We start from the raw sequence: 16,233 nt of genomic DNA on the forward strand, positions 1-16,233 counted from the left end.
CACCTTTTGGAGTCACTGCTCTGCTGCTGCTTGCCATCCAGTTCCTCTTGCTGTTCTCTCAGCACTGCTGTGGGCAGCTGAGGTATGCTGCCTGCTGCTCATGGTCACTGCTGGTGATATTTACTTTTGGGTTCGTGCTTTCTGTTTCTCACCAGTGAGGGCCTACCAGCCTCTGTGAGGATGCTAACAAAGGGGCATGCCATTCTGGAGTCCCGTTGGGCTCTCCAGTCATAGGTCTGAAGGTTTTTTCCTTGGCCCCGCTCCCAGTTGTCATGCAGCTGTTCCAGAACTGTCTCGCCCTGCATATCAAATGAGAGCATGCAAATCCAGTGGAGCAGAGCCCTAGTATATGATCAAAAACATCTTTTTTATTTATGCAAATTAAGCAGTCACAACTGTTGGACTACATGGTCTTTCAAGGGTGCTGATTTTTGAGTCAGTCTCCCACTTCTAGTGACCTGTTATTGCTTTTTCCTTTGTTCCCCTGGGTGATGTGTTGTAGGTACTCTGTACTGTTCATACTCCTCATTTCTCTTGACTTTCTGTCTTCAGGCTGGCTAATGGTTGAAGCTTTTCCTGTCCTTCTGTCTTGTGTATGGCCATGTATGGCTGGATGTGCAGGCTTTTGGCTGCCACTTTGCACCCATGTTTGTTTTTAGTCCATTTCTTTAGCTACCTCATGACCTTGTTGCAGGCTGGATTTCTTATTTTTGTATTTTGCCATTGCTTTGCATGGCTGCTCAATGGTTGGTTCCCCTCTCCACATGAAGTCTCCAACTCCTTTTTTTGTGGACTGCCTGTGTGAGGCTTGGTTTTCTCTCTTCTGCTTTTGTGCCCCAGTCGTCATTTCTCCAGCAGACTGCCCTGCATGATAGGAAGCAGTGTCTTTGTATTATTTTTTTCCTTACGCAATAATTGCTATGCCAGGCTGCTTTCTAGTTTTGGGGAGGATTGTTGACACCCCAGGAGGATTTGGGGAACCACAAAAGGTTCAAAGAGCCAGTGGCACCAAAATTAAATACTCACAAACATAAATGTAGATAAAGTTTAACAGCAAATCTTAATAATGAAATACAGATGAAATATAATTGACCAAACAGCATAATTAAGGTATATCAAGCAAGTGATCAAAATTTGTATAAATCTAAAAAAAATACCAATCTTGTTAATATTTGAGAGAATTTAAAATTACTTTCCCAAGTCCTAAAGTCTTAAGCCTCTAACAAGTGGCCAGCTGGTTAGGGAAAAGGACTTCTCACCTAGGTTTCAGATTAAGTTTTAAAAGAATGCTAAGCTTGGTTTATCTGCAGATAGGCTATTTTTTAGCAAGAATCATAGTCCAAGGCTGAAGAGCAAAAAGTCTGAGATGAACCTAGATTTTGCACTAAATAAGGCTGCTTTTTTAATGTTCCGAATAGGTTCTACTCTAATCATATGCCTATTTTTATTCCCCATTTAAGCCATCTGTCTTAAACTAGATCGAACTGGCATAAAACCACGAAATCTACTCTAAGCAACCTTTAGTCTACTTCTGTTAACCCGTCTTGCCTACTCCGACATTCTTTTGCTTACTTATTACCCAATCTTTGGTCAAACAAATGCTATTCTATGTTGCTATTAAGCAGTTTAGGGCCTACTATAGTCTATAGCAGGTGTGTTCAAACCCTGGTCCATTGGTCAGATCCAGCCCATGAAGCTGTCATCTGGCCTGCAGGGCTTCCCATTGGTCTAAATTTGGCTGTGGGGGAACAGTGGTTGCTCCCCTAGCTGCCAAATGTCTGGACCTGTGGGAGAGCCTTGAAGGCAGATTGCATGGCCAGGTGTGTGGGACAGTATGGCACGGGGCCCAATTCAGGCAGTGCAGGATCCAGCCCATGGACCAGCCCCATGCCAGTCACCTGGCCCATGGAACTGAAAGGTTGAGTGCCACTGGTCTGTAGGATGAAGCATAGTGGTCCAAAATTGCCTTGCAGGGATCCCTTCCTCTCTGTTTTGACTTATCAGTTTCTTGGCTGTCTGTACTGTCAACACTTGCTTTCCTTGATGTCTCCTTCTCTGATCAGCATGTCATCGACTGTAGTCTCAATACCTGGGAGCCCCTCCAGTACCTTGTGCAGCATGCATTTGAACAGCTCTGGGGCTGGGCTGATGCTGGTCATCATTCAACTGGCATGTGTGTAAACTTGGGTTATGCTTGTCTGATAACTGGACTGCTGCTCTAGCTCAATATGCCAGAACTCATCTTTGATGTGTGATATCAGTGAACACTTTTTTCCTTGGGTAAATTATTTAGCATGTGCTTATTCACTTGTAAAAAGTAGCAACTTCTTTTCAATGTCCTGTGCAGGAGGTTGTAGTCAGTGCACTTCCTCAGTTTACCTGCATTCTTTTACTTCCACAATGAGGCTTTTAACTAATGCTTGCTTCCTTATTTAACTTAAGGAAGCCACCTCTTTCCAGGCTTGCCTGTTCTTTCTTCAGTGGTTCTGCCAGGGCCAAGAGAGTTTTGGTAGTCTCACTGGATGCATAATTGTAAATTTGACAGTGAAATAGCTGGTTAGCCTCCTTCTGCAGTGCATGTGTATATTGAGAGTTTTTGGACCTGTTAATGTCACGCTTCTAATGTTTATAGGAAGATTGTATATCATCAATTCATACATGCATTGGTACTTTTGTCTTTCTAAGTTTGCAGCAGCATAATGGCAAAGGGAACTTGTTTCTTGCACTGCTGCCCTTAGGATGGGCATATTTCTTCTGCTTCTTGTGTTTCCCACAGAGTGTACCATGGTTTTTACTTCCATCCCTATTTCTTGGCTCTTTCAGTTTGAGGACTGTGTTCTTGTTTTTCTGGAGAATTCTTGCTATGTGGAGGTGTTTTGCTAGCAATAGATCTGTTTTTTCTCAAGCTTTCCTGTAAGCTGAAATCTATTCCTGCTGCTGCTTGTAGAAAAAAAGTGTTGTATGCATTCTACTTTCATAAATGAACTATGAAACATGTCAAAGAGCCAAGGTTAATTTGGTAAATAAGCATCATATTAAATATTGGATCATGGATGTATGAAACAAATTACAAATCTAAAGTTAGCTGGTATACCTTTTTGTGTGTATTTCATGCAAAGAGGAGAAAATGGCTCATTGTCTTTTCTATTGAGCCATAGAACTGGTAGTTTGGGCAATCTTGACTCAATTTTCTGGAGTTTCTGACATCCTGTTTTTAGTCTCCAATGTTTTCAAGAAGTCATTCAAACCACTGGAGGGAAGGGAGTCTATCACCTTCTCCCTAACTAAAGTTGTTAATTAAGTTTTAAGGGTTTAGACGGACATACTAAGGTTTGCGGGAATATAATATTTTAAGAAAATGTGTGCGTGTATGTATGTATGCATATTTGTGCGTGCAGAAGAACTTTTTGTGCCCATGGATGGGCATCAATTCTACTGAAATAGAAAAAAAGGTTTAGTGATACAGAAAACACTGTTCAGGCAAAACAATTGTGTGTTAAATGCTATAGTGGTTACTAATCAAAGAGGATCATGGTTGGATTTGGTTCACTTTTCTCAATTCAGTGAGACCATAATTTCAATAATTTCACAGTCAATAAGACCATATAATTTTTTTCTCATGCCTAGTTTTGCTTGGATAAATCCTAACAGATGCATTGCTAAATAGATTTGTCATATTATGAATTAATTCAGCTTTTGAATTTGAAAGAATGAGGAAGAGGAATGGTTAAGTTCAAAGAAGATTCAAAAGCATTGTGAGTTTGCTGCCAATTCCACAGAGGCAAAATTCCAGCACATCTTGTAAAGAAGAGTCTCACTTCTGTACAGCCTTGATTATGTGCAACTAGAGCATAGTAGACTCATTTAAGAGTGGTAGTGTGGTCCTGCCCAGTCATGTGCACTGTTTCATTCATGTGCACTCTTCCATTCTTTTCTTACTGATGGCAAAGGGGATGACAGGATATAGAAAGTATTTATTTTTTTTTATATTGGAATTTGGTGTTTTTTAAGGAAGGAAAGCTACTGTTTGTTCAACAAATGGTGCATTCTGTTTTTTTTTAACACAAAAATGTCTGTTGTGGACCAGGGCATAGAAATGCTTTGCTTTGTACTCTATTCACCCAAAATGCTGACTGGGAGTGCATAAATATTTAGTGCACTGCCCTGTTTATCCAGTAGGTAACCTGTCTACTTTTATTTTTTTTAGGAAATTTTTTCTTTTCCTCTCCAGTCGTTTTTATTTAGTTGACTTCTACTGTCCTGTAAGTCGCTTTACATTTAGAAATTTTAAATTCAACACAAGTTTTCACTAATGATTTCCTTTTTTCCCCACTTCTTTGATATTTTTTTTTTCTCTCTAAGACTGAGGGAGACTTTTGTGATTATTTAGACAAGCTTAATCTGTCAGCAGAAACCCAGTCGAGTGATATTGTTCTTCTCTTGAATGCATAAGCCAGTAAGGTTTATGTGCTTGGAATAATCTTTCTGAGCTGGAAAAAGATTGTGCAGTCTGTTTTTAAAATGCCCCACTTTTTGAAAATCATCTCATTTCTATTAGAAATATGGTAGTCTGTGTAGAGCTCCTGAAATAATTTGAGGGAACAAAAATATTATTGCATCATCTAGTAGTAATACTTGGCACTTTTATGTGGCTCTGAGCATCTTCAAAGATTAATAAGCTGTTACAAGAAAATTGGGTAGTCATTTCTAATAATAATTATTTGCCCTGCCTTACAGATGGGGAAACTGAGTGAGATGAGGTTAAACGACTTCCCTGGGCTGTGAGGTGGGTTGGGAGGTAAGGAGAGTGGCATCATTGTCCAAATGAAATCAGGGTTTGACGGTTATGTGCTCTCAATTCTGTATTAGGACTGGGCCCTTTCTTAAATTTCAGATATTCTTTCCTAAAGAAAAGCTTATTTTAAAGAAAGATCAGATTTCCCTTTTAAGATCTGTCACAATCTTGCTTCTGTTCACTTGCATAGTAAAAAGTAGGGGTGCACTGATTAGAGATTTTGGGGGCTAATAGCCGATTTTGAAGGAAGCATATTGGCTGATCTGATCTGATTACTGATGCAGCTGCCTCCAGCTCGTAAGTCTGTTATGGTGGATGGGGAGGGGGGAGGGAACAGGTGTGGGGGGCCAGATCAAGGCCCCTGCAGTTAGGGAGGAGTGTGGCACTGGTTGGGGCAGGCACTGCCCAGCCAGGGCGGGGAGGGCGCAGGATGGAGGTACAATTTGCCCAGGGGGCATGGGGGTTCCTGCCACTGAGTGCATTCCAAGAGGGCACAGGGGGGCGGGGGGCATGTGCCCTTGGATCTGCATGGGTGGGAGGGGGGACTGCAGCTGCGGACGGAGCCGGGGCCACGCTGGGCTCTTCCTTACACGTGGGGGAAGGGGTTGGGCCAGGGCTGAGCTCATGTTTGGGTAGCAGTAGTGCTGGGAGGGGGCTGCAGTGGGGGGCTGCAGCCACCCCAGATTTTGCTGTAGCCCTCCTCCCAGTGCTGCCACAGCCCTCACGTGCTGGGAACACAGCCCCAAATATGGCCTTGCAGCCCTGAGTGCATCCCCCCACACACCAGGAAGAGCCCAGCACAGCCCCGGCCTCAGCTGCAGCCCCTTCCTGCCCCCCGCCCCCCATGCAGATCTGGGGGCAACCCCCATTCCCTCCCAGGGTGTGTGCAACAGCACCCCTTGGACAAGCTGCAGCTCTGTTCTGTGCCTTGTCCTGCCCTGGCTGTGCAATGCTAGCCCCAGCCCCACTCCCTCCCTCGCTGCAGAGGGCATTGATCTGCTCCCCATGCCCCTTCCCTCCCCGCTCCCCTTCTACCACAACAGACTTAGCAGCTGCATGCAGCTTTCCAAGCTGCCAGGCTGTGCTTTTCACTGCCTTCATGCATGTTGCAGCTGTGCACGTGCACGAGCATTTATTGGCCACATTATCAGTCATACCAGGCCAATTTCTGATGCAATCAATTTTCTTTATATCAGTGCCAATCTGATATCAGACCAACGTATCGGTGCGCCTCTAGTGAAAAGTTTTTTACAGGTTATGGAAAGCTGGCCCCTGCTGCAAGAAGCTAACAACTTGGGGCCACTGTTCTGCATTTGTATCGAGGGCTCCACTTGTTGTGCATCTCGCTGCATTCGGATCAGATTTAAAGGAATCTAAGTCTATGAAGACCACCTATGCATGAGGTGGTATGAGGTGTTGTTGAGGCAAGTGATCACACAGTGAAAAGTTGTAGCTGCACAAGGTGATAAAATAATCATAGAATCATAGATACTAGGACTGAAAGGCGGACATTGCTGGGTGTCCTGGACACTGACCAGCTATGAAATATCTAAGGGGCAGAGGGTTGTTAAGTCTCCTCAGACAGCCAGGGCCTTTGGTGTGTTATCTCTGTTAGGGGTGGATTTTGGGGTCATGGATATACATAGAGCTACACCCCGCTCTTATACTGTATAAATACACAGAGACTCCAATGAAGTTCAAAAGAATATTATAAACTCACAATCACAGGAAAAACAAGATTAACGTTAGGAAACATACGTAACACCAAGCATTAACTATATACACTGGTTAACTACAATACACCATAAACAGACAGCGAAGTGCAGCATCAGGGCCTTCACAGGCCCACTGAGCTGGAGTGACAGTCGGGCCCTCAGTCTTTTTCCTCAAAGGGTACTCAGACCGAGAGTGAGGGAAGGGTGATAATTACTAATCCAATGAATGATCAAGGTCCCGATCCAGTAACGCTTTTACAGGTAAGTATCCAATTATAATCCAGTCCAATAGGTCACCCCTTTCTCACTGCTACAGTCACTGCTCATATGCCTCAGACACGCAGGTATATGGTCACCAACCAAGTAAGCTTGCACATCATTCAAACCTCAAGTACTCTCAAGCATCCATATTCCATGGAATATTGAATCCTGTCAAAGCAGGTTTTCACGAGCCTTAAAATTAGCACAAATATGTCAGAAAATGCTACACTATATCATGGTATGCTTCCTCTTATAACTGATCCCTAGGTTTAAAAAATATGGATGATGTTTAAGTAGTTCAGTCTTGCCACTGTTTTTTCTAGCTTTTCTTTCAACTGCAATAGTTTTAAATGCAAAGGTTTCAAAAAATCATTCTGCTTTTTCTCAAAGCTTGTAATTAGTTGACATTATGTACAATATTTTGCACAGCAATGTAGCCTTCATTTCTTATAGCATCATATTTTTCCTAAAGCAAATTTAAAAAGAAATTTTTTTTTTAAAAATCCTACCAAACTGGCTGCACAAAGACACGTCAAGAGTGCTAAATCATATTTCCTCTGAAAGCTACTCTAAGATTATCTTGTTAAAAAGGCAAATTTTGCCTTCAATTTTATTAAGAGACTGCATGATGACTGAATGCACTTCTCATTTATTAAATTTCTGAGAGAAACAGAAGTTTGCTAATTGGAACTGTCAAAATTATTTCTTAAAAAAACCTCTTGATTTAGAAATAAATCATTCAAAGTTCAAAATCTTGGCAGTAACTATTATGAGATGTGTTCCCTTTTTATCTTTTTTCTAGGGGGAATAGTAGCATTTTGCAAAATGCATTTTTTTTTTTTTTTTTTTCCAAACCTGGATATTATGATTATGATCTTCAGCATGTAAACTGGTATGTAGAAAACCTGCTAGAGTGGTTGCTGCTACTTTTTTTTTATTAGATTTATCTGCAAGTTCTTTAAAAGGCATTACAGGAAACCATGCAAGGCTCGGAAACTCTCAGCATTTTTCACAAACGTCAGTAGTATTGATATTGGGCATTGAACTCTTTTGATTTTGGGTTTCTTTGTGGTTAGGCTTTTTAAGGAGGTGTGTTGTTAGTGTGTTGTTTTGTTTTGTATTTTTAAGTGAGTTTGGCCTTTTATAGACTTCCTTTTTTCCCCTGACTAGTAGAATTGGGCTTTTGGAGAGGTTTCTTTTTACTTGTCTTTAAGAAATGCAGATCCAATAATAAATCCATAATATTACATGGGAACAGCTAATAAATTCCAGTTGTATATGCAAGTAAACATGTAACTTAAAATTACTTGCGGTACTTGGTGAATTTAACATTTTGATTAGTATTTCCTTTCTGGTTATATTGTAATAATTCCTACATTGAGAAAATAGAGAAAAAGACCACACTTTGTATTACAATTCTTAAGTTGCTTAATAGTTAATTTTTAATATAAAGCTTTGAATGTAAAATACTCAAAATATATTCATAACTGAACATGCAATTAAAATACTGTATAGAATATTTGGAATGGGTCCAGCTGACTCCTAAAAACATTGACTTTGCACTGTGTTCCATGCAGGACCATCCACATCATCTCTGTGGTATCCCATTAGCTGTGTTGGATCAAAACTCTGGTGCTCACAGATCTAATTGCAGGATCTGGTGTGAGTTTTTTGTGGGCATTTCAAGAGCAGATAAAAAAGAGATTTCATAGATGTAAAACTTGTGACTTGTGATTATGTCTGCAACACTAATAAAATTTTGTCCCTGAGGATTTCATATGTTAATGCTTGTTTTAAAAGTGAATGTAAAGGGCCTCATGGGTCATTTAGTCCAGCCCTGTGCTATGGTAGGCAGCACATCATAATATTCATTCAATAAATGTATCAATATCCAGAGTAACTCTGATGTTTTGCTTGTTGTCTACAAAATCCATTACCTCCCCCAAGAAAGATGAGTTAGTTTGGTAAGAACTACTTTGGGGAAATCTAGGTGGCATTTCATCTCATTTTACATTATTTCCAGGTCCTGAATTATTCTTTCTTTCAAATTTGTTCCAAAGCCTTATTTGTTGTTGAGGTTAGTCTAAGTGGTCTGTTGCTGCTTAAATTATTTTTCCCTTCTTCAGTATAGATACTGCTTTTGCTGTTCTCTAATTGTATAACACCATGCCAGATTTAATATATTTTTTAGAAATACTTGCTAGTGGGTTTGCAATTTCATACATCAGTTCTTTCTGCTTTCTGGGCTAGAGATTTATCTGTTCTGACCCAGAACTGAGTTATTTATTGATTTATTTATTTATTTATTTTTATTTATTTCTCCTACCTTGGTTGTGGTAACTTCCTTTCCCATACCTTCCCTTGTATTAGCCATCATTGTCCCCATAGCCAACATCATAATTCTTAACGAAACTTTGAGGAAAATAATTCACTTAGGTCTTGGGTTACACCTAAATTATTGTTAATCCCCATCCTCACCCTATAGTGGCTCCACTTCTGATTCTCTCTGTATATGGCTGAAGAGCCTTTTGCCATTTGCTTTAACTTCCTCCGTGAAGTCTAGCTCATCTCAGCCTTTGACAATTCTCACTTTAGACTGTGGCTCCTTGCTCCCTACAATATAGCTTTTCTTGTTTAGCAGTCTTTTTTTTTCAGTTTGCATAGGTGATCTCCTTATTTCCAATATCTTTGAGATGTTTGTTTTTCCAGTTAAGTCTGAACCCACTTCCTGAGTTTTAACGGTTTCAATACAGAGAAAACCCTTGACCAAATGTAGTTAAATCTACAAGCAAACAAGCAAAATTTTAAGCATAAATCAGACCTACATACACTTTGAGCCAGATGCTGTCAACTATATTCATGCGTAATGTTACTTTTATGTAGAATAAGGCTTACTCTACAGTAGCCTGCTTAACACCATTGATAATTATCATTAGCTTGTAAGTTAATTTAAAGGCATAATTTGGAAGAGCTCTGTCATTTCAGAATGTAAAGCATCAGTTCATTTGTAATGGATAAAAGGCAAGGATTTTTAGGGTGAAATTTTTATTAGACTGACTGCATAGTTGGGATAGAGTTAGACAAGCTTTTGAATGCAAGACCTTCTTTATCAGGTCCGTTTGTAATGGACAGAAATTCTGACCTCATCCAGAATATATTTAGAGAAAACGTACGTGCATTTGATGGAGGTTCAAACTTTTGCTTGTATTGACAGACAAGGTTCCTTGGGTGAATTTGATATCTTTTATTAGACCAACCCAAATGGTTGGAGAATGGTTATTAAGCAAGCTTTCGGGTTCAAAAACCCTTCATCAGGCTAAGGAAGCTTCAGCAGTTGGTGTGTGTGCTCTTCCTGGATGGAATGAAAAGTAAGCAAGCCAGGGGCTGGGCTGGGGAGTCAGTTGTCAGGCAGATTATAATGTATCAAAAATCCAATGTCTATGTTTAGTCCATGATCTCTAGTATCCAGCAGGTTGATGAAATGGAGCTCATAGGCTTATCTCTGGGAAGTGTTGTGTAAGTTTCCCTTGAGGATCAGGACTGAGAGATTGGAGAGAGAGTGGCCCTCCTGTGAGAAATGTGCCCCCACTGGTAATTGAGTGTTTCTGTCTTTGATAGATTTCCGGTGTGCATTCATTCTGGTGCGCAGTTCTTGTTTGGTCTCTCCTACATATCTTCCATCAGGGCATTTGGTACATTGGATGAGGTATATTACATTTCTGGAGGTGCAGCTGTAAGATCCAGGGATGCTGCTGGCTCTGTTGTGGGGTGTAGTAATAGTGGGGGTGGTGGAGATGTGTTGGCAGGTTTTGCATTTCTTGTCATGGCACAGTCTGGATCCTTTTGGTGTGTTCTGGCCTTGAGGAAGTTTGCTTCTGGTGACGAGGTTGGCGAGGTTCGGTGCTTGTTTGAAGGCTAGGATGGGTGGCTCTGGGAAGATCTTTTTAAGAATAGGGTCTCTTTCTAATATGGGTTGCAATTTTTTGAAGATTTTCCGTACAGGTTCAAGGGATGGGTGATACGTCATAACCAGCGGTGTGCGATTTGTGGGTGTTTTTCTTCTGTACTGCAGCAGTTCTTCACGTGGTATCCAGGTGGCTCTTTCAAACATGCGATCTACCTCTCTGGAGGAGTGGCCTTGCTGGGTGAAAGCCTTTTTAAGATTGGTGAGGTGGCGATCCCGGGTGTTCTCTTCAGTACAAATGCGGTGGTATCTGAGGGCTTGGCTGTATATCACAGCTTTTTTGGTGTGTTTAGGGTGATTGCTGGTTCTGTGCAGGTACGTATGTTGGTCTGTGGGTTTCTTGTATGCTGTGGTCTGTATTTTACCCTTCTGGATACTGATCGTTGTGCCTAAAAAGGAGATGTTGGTGCTGGAGTATTCTAAAGAAAGTCGGATGGAGGGATGGTCATTGTTGAATTTCTGATGGAACTCAATCGGAGATTGCAGGTTTTCAGTCCAAATGATGAAGATGTCATCGATATATCTTAAGTATAGCAAGGGTTTGATGGTGCAGTTCTTAAGGAAGTCTTCTTCCAGGTGGCTCATAAAAAGGTTGGCATACTGTGGGGCCATTTTAGTGCCCATAGCTGTTCCCATCATTTGGAGTAAGTGTTGATTATTAAAAGTGAAATTGTTGTGTGTGAGGATGAAGTGTATAAGCTCAGTAATATTTTTGGGTCTGTATTCTGGGTTGTAATCTTGTTCCTGTAGGCAGGCTTGGATGCCATCCTGGTGTGGGATGTTGGTATATAGGCTGGTAACGTCCATGGTGGCTAGGAGTGTGTTGCTGGGAAGGTGGTCTATGTTTTTAAGTTTCCGTAGAAAGTCTGTAGTGTCTTGTACAAAACTTGCTCTGTGGGTGACAAGCGGTTTTAGGATTGATTCAATGAAACCTGATATTTCCTCAGTTAGGGTCCCATGGTTGGATATGTTAGGTCTGCCAGGGTTCCCTTGTTTGTGGATTTTAGGGAGCATGTAAAAAGTCCCCTGGTTAGGTAGCGGGGGGATCAAGGTCTGTAGTTTTTCTTGTAGTCTTGATGGAAATGATTTGATGGTATTGTTGAGTTTTTTGGTGAAAAGGGGAGTAGGATCTTCTTGTACTTCTTTGTAGTAGGTGGTGTCAGAGAGCTGTCTCTTGGCTTCCTTTATGTAATCATCACGGTTTAGGATGACTATGGCTCCTTCTTTATCTGCTGGTTTTATTACTATTTGGTGGTTAGATCTTAGAGATTCTATGGCCTTTTTCTCTGGTAGAGAGAGGTTGTTGTGGTGGCGTGTGTTGCTGATTATTTCATTGTTCATTCTTTCCCTGAAGCAGTCAATGTAGCGGTCAAGGTTAGGGTCTTGTCCACTGCGAGGTGTCCAATCTGACTTTTTTGGGGGGCTTTTTGGCATTGATCCTTTCCTGAATGTTGTCAGAGGATGAGTTGTTGTTGGGAGTGGGTTCAGTTTGGTCGTGGAAATATTCCTTGATTCTTAATAACTATTCTCCAACCATTTGGGTTGGTCTAATAAAAGATATCAAATTCACCCAAGGAACCTTGTCTGCCTATGTCCTTAGACCAACACGGCTACAACCCAAACCCCTGCTTGTATTGAGTCACTTTTCCCTTGAATATGGCTAGAATTTCATTGAGTTGAGTCCTCACCATGACTGGTGGCTTCCCTGTCTTCTGGGGACTTAAAATTTATAGCATTGGTCTCCAGTGTTTCTAGGTCGGAGATCACTTCTGGCATTTTAAAAGGAACCGAAGCTCTACCCCCCCCTCCCCTCCCTCAGCAGGTAATTCTGTTTCTGGTAATTCTGTTCTGGGAGGAGAGGAGGGAGAGGAAAGAACTGTGGTGGGGGTGGGGCAGATTGAGGCCCCAGCCCTAGCCCCACTCCCTCTCTCACCACTGGGGCCTCAATCTTCCTCTCTCCCTCTCACCCCCCCAAGGTGGTGAGGGAGGGGCAAGTCCTGCAGAGCCAGGGTAGGGCAGGAGACAGCCATGGGCAACTTGTCTGGGGGGCATGGGGATGGGGGGACACGCAGCCCAGGAGGGCACAGGGTGGGTGGGGGGGGGCACATGCCTGGATCTGCCTGCGGTGCAGGGTAGGCTGCAACGTTGGGAGTGAAACCACAGGGTGCGGGGGTGTAGCTCCCCCCAGCCCCTGCTCCCAGTGCCACCGCTGAGCGTAGTATGGACCAGGCCCGGTGGCAACAGCCCGGTGCAGCCTTCCAGCCTGCAGCTGCAGCCCGCCCACCCCTGTGCCCATGTGCCCACAAGTCCCCGGGCCCCATGTCCTTGGGGGAGGGGAAGGCTGTGCTGGGCTGTTCCCGCCAGGCCTGGCCCATGCTGTGCTCAGTGGTGGTGCTGGGGGTGGTGCTTGGAAGGGGCTATCGCCCCACCCTGTGACCCTGCACCCAGTGCCACCACCACAGCTGTGCAGCCTGAGCCAGGCTAGGAAGAACCCGGTGCTGCCCCAGCCCACCCACCCTGCGTGCAGATCTGGGGGTGCGCACCCCCTGTGTCCTCCCAGGCTGTGTAACCCCCCCCCCCTCCCTGTGCCCCCCGGACGAGCTGCTCATGGCTCTGTTTCCTGCTCTGCTCTGGCTATGTAGGGCCTGCTTCTACCCTAGACCTACTACCTACCTCAGAGCTGCTGCAGCCACTGGTGCTGCTCTGCATTTGAGGGGAGCACATGCCCCCTGATCTCTGCACCTCAGACTGGGCTTTGTGCCCCGTGCCCCAAGCCCCGTTGCACATGCCCCCCAGGCCTCCAACCCTTCCCTCCCCCACCAAACGACCTGCTTGGGGGGGGGGGGCATGCACACTTACCCATTCAGCCCCTACAGCTCAGGACTGACTTCGAGAGGCTCCGTTATCCACTGATTGATCTTGATTGACCGGTTGGTGACCACTGATTTGTAGCATGCTTTCTTCCTGCAATAGAGTTAGGAGGGTCGTGTCATAACTTTAGCTCTGGAAACAGAATCCAAAGCGCTTCTGAACAAAATATAAATAATTCTGAAAACAATACTTCTATTTTTAAGGTGACTGCTGAGCCAGCCTTAGAGTCAGCCCCAATGAAAGGAATTTTAGTAAGGAAAGTCTCTCTATCTTCCTCTTTCTCTTAAAGAAAAAAACATAACCTTTTAATAAATGCTTTATGCACGAAGCCAGAATTAATATTTAACAACTTGCCTTAAGTGCCTGAATGGGAGCCAGATTTATCTCTAGGGTATTTCCATTGACTTCATTTATGCCAGAGATGTCTGGCATAAATGAAAGGTGTTTTCATTCAAAACACCTTTTCAGTTAAAAGGCTTTAGGCAAACACTAGTCTCTAGGGGTGTACCAATGAAGATTTTTTTTGGCCGATACCAGTGTCCGATTATTAACCAGCCATGTCAGCGGATACTGATCTGATAGCTGACATGCAGCCCGGCAGCTTGGAGAGCAGCTCCCTCCCAGTAAGTCTGTGTAAGGGAAGTGGCCGGGGGGGGGGCAGATTAAGGCCCCCACGGTGAGGAAGGGAGTGGAGCAGGTGATGCTCTGCCAGGGCAATGAATGCAACTCTGCCAGGAGTGGAATGGGCCCGTGGGCTGCTCATCAGGGAGGGGGTGGAGAGGTGAGGGCAGCTCCCTGCCACTGCGCATACCCTTAGGGGAGGCATGGGGGGCATGTGCTCCCTGGATTTGTGTGCAGGGTGAGGACAGGCTGCCCTCTGTGGGCTTGGGGCTGAGGGCTGCGCTGGCCTCTTCCCAGTGGGAGGGATATGGGGTGGTGCAGCAATGCTGGGAGGGATGACTATGGGGAATTTTGGAGTGGCTGTAGCCCCCCCCCGCCCCCCCCGCCCCCAAAACCACCATCCCAGTGCCACTGCCGCCCTGCCCACACTTGCCCACCCTCAGCGGAGCCCTGGCCCAGCTCCCCTACCGGGAAGAGGCCAGCACAGCCTCCGAGCCCGTAGCAAGCAGCCTGCCCTTGCCCTGCGCACAGATCTGGGGGGCACAAGTCCCCCATGCCTCCCCTGGGGTGCGTGCAGCGGTGGGGAGCAGCCTCCCGCAACCCCCAGACAAGCAGTCCGTAGCTCCATCCCATTCCCCACAGGGTCGCATTCACTGTCCTGGCTGGGCAGCGTCTGCCTCAGCCCCTGCCCCACTCCCTCCACCGCTGTGGGGGCCTTGATCTGCTGCCCCCACACCCTTTCCTTCGCCACCCTGCCCCCAGACTTACTGGCTGGACACTGTTCTCCAAGCTGCCAGGCTGCATTCCTGGCCACATGCATGTTACGACTACACAGATGCACGCAAAATTTACTAGTGATACTATTGGCTACGCTGGCCAAAAAAGTCGATTACCGACGATGTTAATTTTCCTTTTATCGGTACCGATCTGGTATGGACCAATATATTTATGCACCTCTACTAGTCTCAGTTTAGGCATCCCAAATCATTTGTCACTTCTTAAAATCTTTTTAGAATTATAATCCCAGTTTTTTTTCTCAAATATTATTGTGCTGAGTTTCAGAAGTCAAATAATAAGTAAGCAATAATAAAAAGCCAAGGAGAGGAAATGGAAGGTTAATGATTGATTATAATATGATTATCTAGTTCTCCAATTTAAAAATATTACATGTCTAGTGAATCTGTTAAACATGCATATATTTTTGGTCAAAGTGGATCATGAGCTTGGGAGGGTTGATTACCCATAAAACTTTTATCTGCTTTCTTGCATCAGACATATGGTAAACTAGATTTTCCATAGTGAACAAAGGATATAAAAAGGAAATAAGTTTGCAAAGCTGCACTGACAGTAGAACTGGGCATGAAGTGGGAAAGAGAAGGCATTTTCAGACACTGACGTTGTGTGGGGGATGAATGTATCTTCACTTTTGGCAAACATTAATATGAATAAAATTTTTGGATGGAAGTTTATAAAAAGGATAGGTCATCCACTGAATGAACAGAAACAGTACCATGTGTCTTGGATGCCCGGTTGTACTGTCTCCTAATAGGGAACTGTGAATCTGGATTATGTGAATAGTACTTGCAAGCAGCAATTTGCAAATAATTCAAAATCTGAAAGCTGTTTCTCTAGGTTGTTTTGCAGACCTTTTCAAGTACCAAACAAATTAATATGTGACAGTTTTGCAAACAACAAAAAGCCACTATTTACTAGATAAATTGTTCCAAGCTAATAATTAAACTAGTTATAATTTGTAGCAGTCACTTTTAAATAATACAGTATTCTGAAATATAGAAAGGATTGTGTTACACCTGCAGGCCAGTGAAGGGTGTGGTCCCATTGCAACCTCTCCTTCATAAACAACTGGAATCCTGAGGAAGTTTGGATTTGGATTCAAACTTTTTGTAGTCGGTTATGTTGCAGGAAGAGGCACCTAATTCAATAACTGCCTAAATGTCCCGATACTGCTTTTTTTTCCTTGACAAATAGGGATTTGTAAATGCAAG

General features: G+C 43.6%; 1 protein-coding gene and 1 long non-coding RNA gene across 11 annotated transcripts in view; one reads left to right on the forward strand and one right to left on the reverse strand.

The window, feature by feature from the left end:
• PPFIBP1 (PPFIA binding protein 1) overlaps positions 1 to 16,233 on the forward strand; it is a 185,667-nt gene that overhangs the window by 54,326 nt on the left and 115,108 nt on the right. The window lies entirely within an intron of this gene.
• On the reverse strand, positions 662 to 13,867 carry LOC109285898 (uncharacterized). The gene is made up of 3 exons (XR_002093794.2): positions 13,797 to 13,867; positions 13,595 to 13,699; positions 662 to 864 (listed from the first exon to the last, which is right to left on the reverse strand). It is a non-coding gene; the product is annotated as an uncharacterized LOC109285898 (long non-coding RNA).

The sequence above is a fragment of the Alligator mississippiensis genome, chromosome 4, assembly GCF_030867095.1.
Source record: "Alligator mississippiensis isolate rAllMis1 chromosome 4, rAllMis1, whole genome shotgun sequence".
NCBI lineage: Eukaryota > Metazoa > Chordata > Crocodylia > Alligatoridae > Alligator > Alligator mississippiensis.